We start from the raw sequence: 13,236 nt of genomic DNA, 5'->3' as shown, positions 1-13,236 counted from the left end.
ATTCAATGCAATGCCAATCAAAATCCCAACAACTTATTTTTCAGAAATAGAAAAAACAATAAGCAAATTTATCTGGAAGGTCAGGGTGCCCTGAATTGCTAAAAACATCTTGAGGAAAGCAAACGAAGCTGGAGGTCTTGCGCTGCCTGACTTTAAGGCACATTATGAAGCCACAGTGGTCAAAACAGCATGGTATTGGCATAAAGATAGATATATTGACCAATGGAATCGAATAGAGTGCTCAGATATAGACCCTCTCATCTATGGACATTTGATCCTTGAGAAGGCAGTCAAGCCAACTCACCTGGGACAGAACAGTCTCTTCAATAAATGGTGCCTAGAGAACTGGATATCCATATGCAAAAGAATGAAAGAAGACCCATATCTCACACCCCATACAAAAGTTATCTCAAAATGGATCAAAGATCTAAACATTAGGTCTAAGACCATAAAACAGTTAGAGGAAAATGTTGGGAGATATCTTATGAAACTTATAATTGGAGGCGGTTTTATGGACCTTAAACCTAAAGCAAGAACACTGAAGAAGGAAATAAATAAATGGGAGCTCCTCAAAATTAAACACTTTTGTGCATCAAAGAACTTCATCAAGAAAGTAGAAAGACAGCCTTCACAATGGGAGACAATATTTGGAAATGACATATCAGATAAAGGTCTAGTATCCAGAATTTATAAAGAGATTGTTCAACTCAACAACAAAAAGACAGCCAACCCAATTACAAAATGGGAAAAAGACTTGAACAGACACCTACCAGAAGAGGAAATACAAATGGCCAAAAGGCACATGAAGAGATGCTCAATGTCCCTGGCCATTAGAGAAATGCAAATCAAAACCACAATGAGATATCATCTCACACCCACCAGAATGGCCATTAGCAACAAAACAGAAAATGACAAGTGCTGGAGAGGATGCAGTGAAAGAGGCACACTTATCCACTGTTGGTGGGAATGTCAAATGGTGCAACCACTGTGGAAGGCAGTTTGGCGGTTCCTCAAAAAGCTGAATATAGAATTGCCATATGACCCAGCAATACCATTGCTGGGTATCTACTCAAAGGACTTAAGGGCAATGACACAAACGAACATTTGCACACCAATGTTTATAGTAGCGTTATTTACAATTGCAAAGAGATGGAAAGAGCCAAAATGCCCATCAACAGAAGAATGGCTAAACAAACTGTGGTATATACATACGATGGAATATTATGCAGCTTTCAGACAGGATAAACTTATGAAGCATGTAATAACATGGATGGACCTAGAGAACATTATGCTGAGTGAGTCTAGCCAAAAACTAAAGGGCAAATAGTGTATGGTCCCACTGATGTGAACGGACATTTGAGAATATACTTGGAATATGTTATTGGTAACAGAGTCCAGCAGGAGTTAGAAACAGGGTAAGATAATGGGTAATTGGAGCTGAAGGGATACAGACTGTGCAACAGGACTAGATACAAAAACTCAAAAATGGACAGCACAATAATACCTAATTTACCTAATTGTAAAGTAATCATTTTAAGGCACTGAATGAGGCTGCATCTGAGCTATAGGTTTTTTTTTCTATTATTATTACTTTTATTTCTTTTCTCTATATTAACATTCTATATCTTTTTCTGTTGTGTTGCTAGTTCTAAGCCGATGCGAATGTACTAAGAAACGATGATCATGCATCTATGTGATGATGTTAAGAATTACTGATTGCATATGTAGAATGGTATGATTTCTAAATGTTGGGTTAATTTCTTTTTTTCCGTTAATTAATAAAAAATATGTCCAGAGTAGTTGTTATTTCTTCCTTACTCGGTCCAAGTGACATGATATAATAAAAAAAATGGACTAGTGTGGTATTGTGTGAGAATGAAGAGATGTTCAAAGTCCTTTTAGAATAGAATAGGACACTGGCCTGGAGAATTGATGTACTCCAGAGGTGGAACAATGAACGTATATTGCTGGGCTTGTCAACTGAATGCAAACTGTTTCAGTTTTTTTTTTAGTAGCAACATTTGGTACCAGGGTATGTGTTGGATTGCTCAAACAATGATACCACATCCAGAACAACAGCTGCAATTAAGTCACAACCTCTTTAAAAGTTTGTGATAATCCACTCTGATCCTCTAAAATCCATCTGTTTTCTGTACAGATGAAATAAGAGAGTTGAATGAGGATGTGGTGTGAATCACCACCACTGCAACATAAATGTTGGCACTAATCTCTTCAATTCTAGGAATTCAGTATTCCTTTTGATTTATTATCACACTATAGAGTCTTCCACTTGTGACTTCCACTTAGCTTTTCCTATCATAATAGCACTCACTCCACAAGTCAGGGAACCAACGTGGAAATCTGCATTTGTTGAGTATATCTATTCCAATTATGTATTCCACAGTGGGGACACAACCATAGAATGGATTGAGGGATTCACTGGACCATTGAGAGATAGACCTGAGGTAAAATTTCATAGATCACCTGCTTTTCATAAGCCCCTTCTCTGATGGGTGGACTGCAGAGCATTTTGGGTCTCCTGGAATTAATATCACTTCTGGGCCAGTGATTAATAATTCCCAATATAGCTGATCATTTCCTTTTTCCCAAAGCACTGCTACCACTGTGAAATGTCTTAGTTGTCTTTGGGGAAGGCTGGGGGAAAAAATTAACAGTATAGAGTTTTGTCATTGTCACAGATTCTTCTGCAAATGGACCCAGATTTCTCTTCATTCACTCACCTCTAGGTCTGCAAACTGTATCAAATCTCAGAATTATTAAAGTGCTCTGATCTCCTTTTTTGTAGTTAAGTTATGCTTTTATTAACTGGACCTATAACTCTTTTTATTCAGGCAAAGAAAGAATTTAGTAGACTGTCCATCTATTTTACTTCCATACACCCCATGATCTACTAGCCATTGCCATAGGGGTCTGCAAGTCAGACTCTTTTGATTGCTTCATTCAGTCTACTGTCCATTGTGGTTGCCATACCTTCCTTGTCTTTGATACATAAGTACTGCCTGTTGGCTTCTGCAAGCTGGGAATCAGATCATCACTATTTCATTTAAGGATCCAAGTTCAGGGACAGAATTTCCCATATTAATCTCTGACCTACAAAGAAGAGCAACCCAAGACTCTTCAGGGATGATAGGGTTAGTCTCAGGAATTTTTTTCTCACATTACTGGTGAAAAGTGTGTTCTCTGGACATTCCTGAAATGACTGAGAAGGGATTATATGACAAATCTACTCTAAGGTATTAATCTCTCTGAGTCTTTATATGCCATCATCCACATTGTATGAGGACAGTTGTGCATTTTTGACATCAGTCAATGTAGGCCACTTTTTGGTCCCTGCTTCAGACAACCACAGGAATAGTGTCCTTTCTAAATCCTCACACTACATCATTTCATCCAGAATCTCTTCTTAGTGACTCATATAAATAAATTAATCCGGATCCAACTTTATATTCTTTCCACAATTACCCCACAGCCTTAATATATATTTCCATGAATTTAACCCTGATTTATTTCTATATAAATTGGAAAAGTCACCTAGTTATTTTGGGGCATAATGCACCTCTTCATTGGTCACATTTTATACTTCAGCTTTTGTCACCTCTTGGGTCTTCAGTCTAGTTGTAGGTCTGGAAGGAAAGAGGAGTGGTAGGGCAGATACTGAGAATAATTAGAAGTATCTTGCAGGTCAAACACCTCAGAATGTTCAATGGCAATTTCATCTTGTGAAACAGGCTGATTCTCTTAAGATTGAGGAATGAGGGTGTTTTTCCTTAGGGGGGTTGTTTATGGGTTCATCAGGCACAGCTGGGTTAATCTCTTTCAGGTGGAGGGTTGATGGCAGATTCCTCTGGGCATTCTGGAAGTGAGCAGGCTGTTCCTCAGAGCAGAATGGAGGTTGTGCAGCTGATTATTTCTTTAGGGCAACCCATTAGAGGTTTATCTGACTAAGATTCATTAGACTCTGATTGGATGAGACAGATTGGATGGCATGATATGATGTCTAATTATTTGGCTTTGTGGACATTGATCATAAACTTTTATCAATTTTCCTGGCACGTGCCTGCCCTACAGAATTTGGAGGTAGCCATCTGCACAGTTCTGTGAACCAATTCCAATGTAAAAATCTCATTGAATATATATAAATATATGTTTTATATGATACGTAATGTATATATATATATCCCTCAATTCTGTTTACCTGATTCCCTAGAGAACCCTTAAAATAATAACCTGGTACTGGAGACTACCAGAAATATCAATTTAATGATTGAGCAATCATATTCATTTGTTATATCCTTCGTTCTCTGTACACCTCCCCCTCACCTCCTCTTTGGTCTTTCTCTCGCACTCTTTAGGGGTATTTGGGCTATGGCCATTCTGATTTTTTCATTTTGGAAGGGTCTGTCAATAATAAGGTGTAGGGATATGAAACAAGCTGATGTTCTGGAGAGGCTGGGCCCTCTAGGTTTCATGATTATCTGGTCCAGGAACCCATCTGGAGGTTGTAGGTTTCTGGAAAGTTACCCTAGTGCATGGAACCTTTGTAGAATCTTATATAACACCTTATGTGTTAGGTTGACCGGAATGGTTTTGGTTGGGGGTTGGCAAGTAATGATAGGTAGCAATGTCTAACTGATACTTGTGTAAGAGTGACCTCCAGAGTATTCTCTCGACTCCATATGAACTCTCCCAGCCACAGATGCTTTATTAGTTATATTTATTTTCTTCCTTTTGGTTGGAATGGAATGGTTGATCCCATGGTGTCAGGGCTGGACTCATCCCTGGGTGTCATTTCCCATGCCTCCAGGGAAACTTTCACTCCTGGATGTCAGTATCCCATGAGGAGGGTGATTTCAATTGCAGAGTTGGGCTTAGAGAGAGTGGGGCCACATCTGAGCAACAAAAGAGGTCCCCCAGAAGTAACTCTTAGGCATACCTATAGATAGGCTAAGCTTCTCTGCAATGTACATAAGCTTCCCAAGAATAAGCCACAGATCAAGGGCTTGGTCTATTGATTTGAGTGTCCCTAATGTTTGACACAGTATCAGGGCATTCCCTGATGGTAAACCTTAATATTTCTATATATATTTTTCCTATCCCTCAAGAGGCTTTGCCAATACTTCTTATTATCTCCTTAATATCCAGCCATTATATGAAGCTTACAAGATTAAAGGACCTCATTCTTATTCTGGGCTCCCTAGGTTTCAATTCGTCAATGAGCTATCCAGACAAGTTGAGTTAGAATATATGCTACAGGAAAGATAGTTTCTGGAAAAATAAGCCTTTCTTCCTGTGGTCTGAAAGAGTAGGTGAGGTTCTAAAATACAGACAATGTCTTCCTTACCCCTATGTTCTGAATAACTTTAATTCCAACCTGATCGACTTCATTCTTATCTCTAAATACCAGGTTATAGATATAAAAATCAGCCTCACAAAACCCAGACATAATAGTTACCACTATGGACTAAACGTGTCTGCTATAAGAACTTACAATCTAGGTCCCTGGTTTCTTATAAGCATTTCCTAAAAAAGATCATACAATAATTGTTCTTTTGTTTCTGGCTTATTTTACCTCACTAAATGTCCCACAGGTTCATTCACATCGCTGCATACCTCATGACTTCATTTCTTTTTGTAGCAGCACAACATTTGATCATATGTATATACCATCATTCACCATTCTACTTCTCAGTCGGTGCATCATTCAGCCACCTGCATTCCTTAGGCATCATATATAATGCCCAAAGTCCACAGGCCATCAACACTCTCAATTTTGGATAATTTCATCATTTCCAAGAGAAAGATAACCAATAAACACACTCTCATCAAATATGAAATCTAAACCACCCTTTAATTCTTTTCCCTCCCCCAATAATTTACCCCTGCTGTTGCTGTGGTACTGCTGATGTTTTCATCAGCATGCAATAGCAGTTTTCTGCCTCTACCCTGGACTTAAACACTGCTTGAACACAAATCATACCTTTGAAATAGTTTTTGCAAGATCTAATTTATATCTTTAGTGGTAATCAGTGGGGCACATAAGTCTATATAGCCCCTTTCAACTTGTTCACCTTTGATATGGTAATATTACTTGTAGAACCACTAGAGAGGAGAAAAAACTAGTGGAGGAAATTATCACTGAAAATTTCCCAAATATTATGAAAGACTTAAAGTTACAGATCCAAGAAGTGCAGCATACATCAAAGAGAATAGATGCAAATAGATGTACTCCAAGACACTTGTTAATCAGAATGCCAGAAGTCAAAGAGAAAGAGAGAATCTTGAAAGCAACAAGAGAAAAGCTATCCATCACATACAAGGGAAGCCCAATAAGACTGTGTAGATTTCTCAGCAGAAACCATGGAGGCAAGAAGACAGTGGGATGATATATTTAAATTATTAAAAGAGAAAAACTGTCAACCAGGAATTCTATATCCAGCAAAATTGTCCTTCAAAAATGAGGGAGAAATTAAAACATTTTCAGACAAAAAATCACTGAGAGAATTTGTGACCAAGAGACCAGCTCTGCAAGAAATACTAAAGGGAGCACTAGAGACAGAAATGAAAAGAGAGAAGACAGAGGTGGATAAGAGTGTATAAAGGAAGACTATGAGTAAATGTAAAAATAAGGAAAATTAGATATGACATATAAAGTCCAAAAGGCAAAATAGTAGAAGAAAGTACTACCTGTGCAGTAATAACACCAAATGTTAATGAATTAAACTCCCCAGTCAAAACACATAGACTGGCAGAATGGATTAAAAAACAGGACCCATCTATATGCTGTCTCTACTCAAAGAACATGAGGGCAAGGACACAAATGGACATTTGCATGCCAATGTTTATAACAACATTATTTACAATTACCAAGAGACGGAAACAGCCAAAATGTCCATCAACAGATGGGTGGCCAAACAAACTGTGGCATATACATATGATGTAATATTATGCAACTGTAAGACAGAATAAAGTTATGAAGCATGTAACAACATGGAAGGACCTTAAGGGCATTATGCTGAGTGTGATTAGCCAAAAACAAAAGGACAAATACTGTATGGTCTCACTGATATGAACTGACATTAGTGAATAAACTTGGAATATTTCATTGATAGCAGAGAGTATAATGAGATACCACCTCACAGTTAGAAGAATGCCTGCCATTAACCAAATAGAAAGCCATAAATGTTGGACAGGATGTGGAGAAATTGGGACATGTATACCCTGCTGGCAGGAATGTATAATGGTACAGCTACTACAGAAGACAGTTTGGCAGTTCCTTAGGAAACTAAATATTGAGTTGCCCTAGACCCAGCAATAGCATGACTTGGTATATACCCAGAGCATCTGAAAACAGTGTTACAAACAGACATTTGTACATCGATTATTATAGCAGCATTATTCACAATAGCCAAAAGATGGAAAGAATCCAAATGCCATCAACAGATGAGTGGATTAACAAAATGTGGTATATACATATGATGAAATATTATGCAGCAGTAAGACGAGATGACATCCCAAAGCATGGGACAAGATGGATAAGCCTTGAGGACATAATGCTGAGTGAAATAAGCCAGACACAAAGGATAGATACTGTATGACTCCACTTTCATGACCATGGTAAATGTAAAGTCAGAGGCTTATAATACAGAGTATAGGGGACTTAGAGGTATATAGAACTAGAGATGGATGAACAGTTAGTTAACTTATGAAGTTTGAACTCAAATGTAAGGAAATAGGCAGAAGTGAAGGTGATTCTCAACATTAATTTTTGATGGCTTGCTCCTTGGATAACAGAAAATGAAGACAGAGAGGGGCAAAAGGGCAATAAATCCTCCTTCTGTCTTTCAGATACACAGCTCCAGTTTCCCAGTTTCCTCTGTACATAGATTAGCATATGAAATAGATGGGGTTTTGGCTCCAAGGGTGGCAGAACCCAAAAATGTAAGACTAAAACCAAAGTGCAAGGAATACATCAAGCAAGATACATATTAAATAGTTTAAATGTTTTTTTAAACTAAGTTAAACCATATATTAGAAAATAGTCAAAATATTTAAAAATTAAATCCCAATTCCAAAAATAAACCCAGGTCACCCAAATTGCCTGTAAGAGTTGTAATTTTCAAAGCAAGCCCACCAGCCATAGGAAATGGGGAAAGAGAAACTTGAAAATGCCTCCTGTTCCCCACACACAGCTTTACATAAAGAGTCTGCTGACCTGTAAACTAATCTGTTTCTTCCTTCCCCTTTTTATAGAGCTTAGGACTACACTATAAGTAAACCTGATTTCAGTAAAAAACCCTGCTTGTTGTTCGCAGCAACTATTCCACAAAGGACTTCAAGGAACTTTCCAGACCTAGTATATATAACCCGACTAGCTTTGTATTATGCTCTTAAATGGCATATCATGTAAAAGCCACAAACCCCTTCCTCACCCATGCACCCAATTGTATTTCTTTTTTTTAATTCACAAGAGATAATTTATCTACTGTTATGGCTTCTGAAAATAAAAGGTAATATAGAGTTTTTCAGTCTTCTATGTTCTTCATTTAATTAAACCAATTTTAAATGGATTATTTCACCATTAGCTCTTTGTTTAAAGTATGTTTTTATAATTAAAATATGTTGTAGATTACCCCATCTACAGTGTGTATCACATACAGATGGCATGACCAAAGAATGCCTTCCTTAAAAGATAAAGTTCTCATTCACTCTGCTTAGGGAAGTTCCTTAGGAACAGGGAACAACAGTTTGCCAATTCCAAGAATTATACAGAAGACAAGATTTGGAGACCATCTTAAATGCTTAGCTCTGAGCAGGTTCTTTTCTGATGGGCAAGAGAGAAACTAGTTCCCAGCCCTCCTTGACAGTGTAGCATCCTTGTGGGGCATCCTTGTAGGGCCTGGAAAAACTCTCCTGCAGCATATTCATGAGGGCATGCACCCCTCAGCACCAGGTGTCCCCGTCCTGTGATGCCTGGGCTCAGCTCTCATCCCCACTCCAGGGATCTGGGGTGGAGCACGTCTACACTCACACTTCCCTAAGCACATTAGTCCTTTCAGCTGAGAAGCAAGTAAAGTAGTGTACTCATTTCCAAGCAGGGAATCAGGGACATGAAAACATGGTTTATTGGCTGTGTTTACTGAAGCAAAAAAAATCAAAATGATAAAGAGGCAATTGTCCAGGTAATTGATGCAAAGTCATCTGACGTCTTGAATGCTGTGAACCTATTTCCGTTCAGTACTTTGTATCACATTTTAGTCTCAGCGACACCAAAGGATTAGAAGACTGAGCACCCTAGTTTTATAAGCTTATGTTTTAATGAACTGAGGGCCAAAAATATCACAGGATAGAAAGACAAGCCATGCTGGTGTCTTCAACTGTATATAGATTTCACTGTTTCTAAAATCTGGGAGGAAAAACCACATACGATAAGTCTTTGTTTGGAAGACTATTCTGTGAAAAAACCAAACATTCACTTGAGGTTTCACTCCTCTAGCATGTTTTTATTTACACAACTGGCAGAATGGAACTCTAACCACAGAAGTGAATTGGCAGAAAACAATTCACATAGCATCAATAAACAGGTGTGTTTGACCATCCCAATCTTAAAGCTACAATCAGATAACAGAGGAAGCAGAAACAATAGTCTGCATTCTCTATGAATAAATAAATAAAGTTAATAAGGAATGAATCTTAGACTGAAATATAAAAAGCTAAAATTATAAAATTCTTAGAAGAAAGCATAGGAGTGTGTCACTGTGACCCTGGATTAAGCAACGGTTTCTTAGAAATTAAAATGAAAGCACAAACAAAAAAGAATAAAATAGATGAGCTAGACTTCATTAAAGTTAAAGACTTTTGCACGATATCAAGAAAGTAAAAGGACAACCCAAAGAATGGACGAAGATATTTGCAGATCATATGTGTATAAGGGATTTGCACCCAAAACATACAATACCCTCTCCCAATGTCACAACAGAAAGTCAATGAACCTAATTTAAAAATGGGAAGATTTGAATGGATATTTCTCCAAAGAAGATATATACATGAAAACGGCCAATAAGCTCATGAAAAGATGTTCCACATCACTCACTACTCATTAGGAAAAGACAAATCAAAATCACAATGAAATACCATTTCACATCCACCAGGGCATCTAAAATACAGACAAAAATCTTTGGTGCATATGTGAGAAATTGGGAACCTCATACATTGCTGGTGAGATTGTAAAATGGTGCAGCCACTTTGTAAAAAATTGTGGCAGTTCCTCAAACAGTCAGAGAATTAACAAACCATCCAGTAGCTCCACTCTTAGATACACACACACACACACACACACACACACACACACACACAGGAATTGAAACATAGTGTGTCCACAAAAAAGCTTGTGTGCCAATGTTCAGAGCAGCATTATTCATAAAAGCCAGAGACTGGAAACAGCACAAATGTCCATCTTTTGAAGATTGGGTAAACAAATCTAGCGACACCATGGAATATTATTCAACCTTATGAAGGAATGAAGCTCTGGTGTATGCTACAGCATGGGTGAATATCAAAAACAAATGCTAAGTGAAAGAGGCCAGACATAAAAGGTCACATATTATGAGTCCATTTATATGAAATGACCAGAATAGGCAAATTAGGCAGAGTTGATTAGCTCTTGCCAGTGGGCGCAGGAAGAGCAACGTGGTGAGAGATATCTAACGTGAACGGGGTTTTACTGGATGATGTTAAAGGTGTTTTACTGTTGGGTGGTGGTAACTCTGAGTATACTAAATTCCACTGAGGTGCCCACAATAAAAGGGTGATTTTATGGTTTGTGAACGATATCTCCATAAAGTTGTTCTTGAAATAAGAAGGTGAATAGGAAGTCCTGTGCAGGTGCCAAAGAAGGGGGGAGCTGCACACAGACGTGCTCACGCTGCAGAATCCGACTGTGATTCCTTTAGACTTTTCCACTGCCATGGCCTGTGCCCTAATTGGTTTTAACCTAATTGTATCCAAGGAGTAATAAGAAAGGGCCCCTCTTCCAAGTGTCAGGAAATTGGACAGTACTTCAGAAAGCATGAAAACACCTGAAGCAGATTCCATTCCATGGAACTTCCACAAGGAGTGTTTCAAATCAAGCTGAATTCCAGAAAGGGGGAGAGTCAGTTAGCTCACAACAAGGCACAAATCAGGGAGCAGATGATTGTGGTTTGTTCTGTGATTTGATTGGTTTTTCTTTCCAGTAAAAATCTCACTCATTCAAAACCAAAGTCTTTGAAGTAGCTGAATATGGGGTCATGGATATTGTTATTGAAACCATAGTGTCACTGATAGTATTAAGTTTTGGTGGGGATTTGGAGCAACTTGGATTCTCATACTTTGCTGGTGGTAATGAAGAATGGTTCAGCTATTTCAGGACACAGTTTAGCAGTTTTTCATGAACTTAATTAAGCATGTACTTACCATATGACTCAGAGATCCTATTCCTACATATTTACCCCCAAAGAAATGAAAACCTACATTCACAGTACAACTTGTACATAAATTCAGCTCCCTTTTCAGACTTGGACTGGCTAGTAATCTTTGTGACTCATTTGAAAAATTTTTTCCCGAAAAAACATTAGACTTTAGATTTGGGTACTCTGCCCTTTTTACCATCAGTAGTGGTATCTCATCATTTTTAATTCTGGAAGGACCTCAACTGTCAAAAATAGTAGAGAAAATGAAAAAAGAAGACCCATGCAACGATATTGCTATATACATTGCTAGAAAATATCTCATAAGCCATCGGGCAAACCTCATCAGTCACAAGTTATAGTGTGTCCATATTGCTCTGCCTACATGGATTCCAGGAGGCACCTCCACAATTCTCCTCCTCTTTAATTAATTTTGCATTCTGATTAAGAGAAGCCTGGCTTAGCTGAACCCTAACACGATGTATAGAGCACCCTTGAATAGGTCCCAACATATTCCCTTACCACTGTCCTTCAGGGACACCCCAGAAAAGGGTTGGAGTGCTGCAGCTGTCCACTTTTTGGTGGTACCTGCATATCATGACAACCCATCTGTAAACCAGGCCCCAGTTTTCTCTTCCTCAGTCAATTCACTGTAAGAAATTCTCCAAGAGGCAATAGCTCTGGCCTGGGAAAGAAAAGGTAATGTGGCAGGAGTGGAGACCATGGACATTGGGGCCACCTCCTCATGTAACCTACTTATGTCTTCAGGACCTGCTCTGGCCCTATCTTGTATATGCCATTTCCATTTTACAATAGAGTGCTGCCAAGCACACCCAACTTTATACCTTGGTGAGTCAGACAGCACCCAGCTCATGATAGGTAACTCAGGTCTCATGGTAACTTGGTGGCCCATCGTTAAGCATTCAGTCTATACTAAGGCCCAGTAGAAGGACAAAAGCTGTCTCTCAAAAGGAGAGTAGTTATCTGCAGCAGTTAGTAAGGCTTTGCTCCAAAATCCTAAGGGTCTATGTTGTGATTTTCCTATAGGGGCCTGCCAAAGGCTCCAAACAGCATCTCTATTTGCCACTGACACTTCCAGCACCATTGGATCTGCTATATCATACAGCCCAAGTGACAAAGCAGCTTGTATAGCAGCCTGGACCTGTCACAGAGCCTCCTCTTGTTCAGGTCCCCACTCAAAATTAGCAGCTTTTCTGGTCATAAGTGAGCCAGAGGAGCATACCCAAATGAGGAATATGTTGTCACCAAAATCCAAAAAGACCAACTAGGTGTTGTGCCTCTTTTTTTGGTCATAGGAGGGGCCAGATGCAGCAACTTATCCTTCACTTTACAAGGTATATCTTGACATGACCCACACCACTGGACACCTAGAAATTTCACTAAGGTGGAAGGCCCCTGTATTTTTTTTTTTTTTGGTTTTTAAAAAATATGGAACACTTCACGAATTTGTGTGTCATCCTTGAAAAGAGGTCATGCTAATCTTCTCTGCATCATTCCAATTTTAGTATATGTGCTGCCGAAGTGAGCACAGGCCCCTGCATTTTTGTTGGATTTATCTCCCATCCTCTGACACATAAATGCCTTACCAATAAGTCTACAGTAGTTGCTACTTCTTGCTCACTAGGTCCAATCAACATGATGTCATCAATGTAATGAACCAGTGTGATGTCTTGTGGGAGGGAGAAATGATCAAGTTCCCTGCAGAAAAGACCATGACATAGGACTGGAGAGTTGATATATCCATGAGTTA

At 38.7% G+C, this 13,236-nt stretch overlaps 1 non-coding gene across 1 annotated transcript; it reads right to left on the bottom strand.

Annotated features, from left to right (window-relative positions):
• Positions 1-12,908: 12,908 nt before the first annotated feature.
• On the bottom strand, positions 12,909-13,015 carry LOC143672815 (U6 spliceosomal RNA). Its single transcript, XR_013170045.1, has one exon. It is a non-coding gene; the product is annotated as a U6 spliceosomal RNA (small nuclear RNA).
• Between the last annotated feature and the right edge of the window lie 221 nt (positions 13,016-13,236).

Source organism: Tamandua tetradactyla (genome assembly GCF_023851605.1).
Source record: "Tamandua tetradactyla isolate mTamTet1 chromosome 15 unlocalized genomic scaffold, mTamTet1.pri SUPER_15_unloc_4, whole genome shotgun sequence".
NCBI lineage: Eukaryota > Metazoa > Chordata > Mammalia > Pilosa > Myrmecophagidae > Tamandua > Tamandua tetradactyla.
This window is presented reverse-complemented; position numbering and strand designations above follow the sequence as displayed.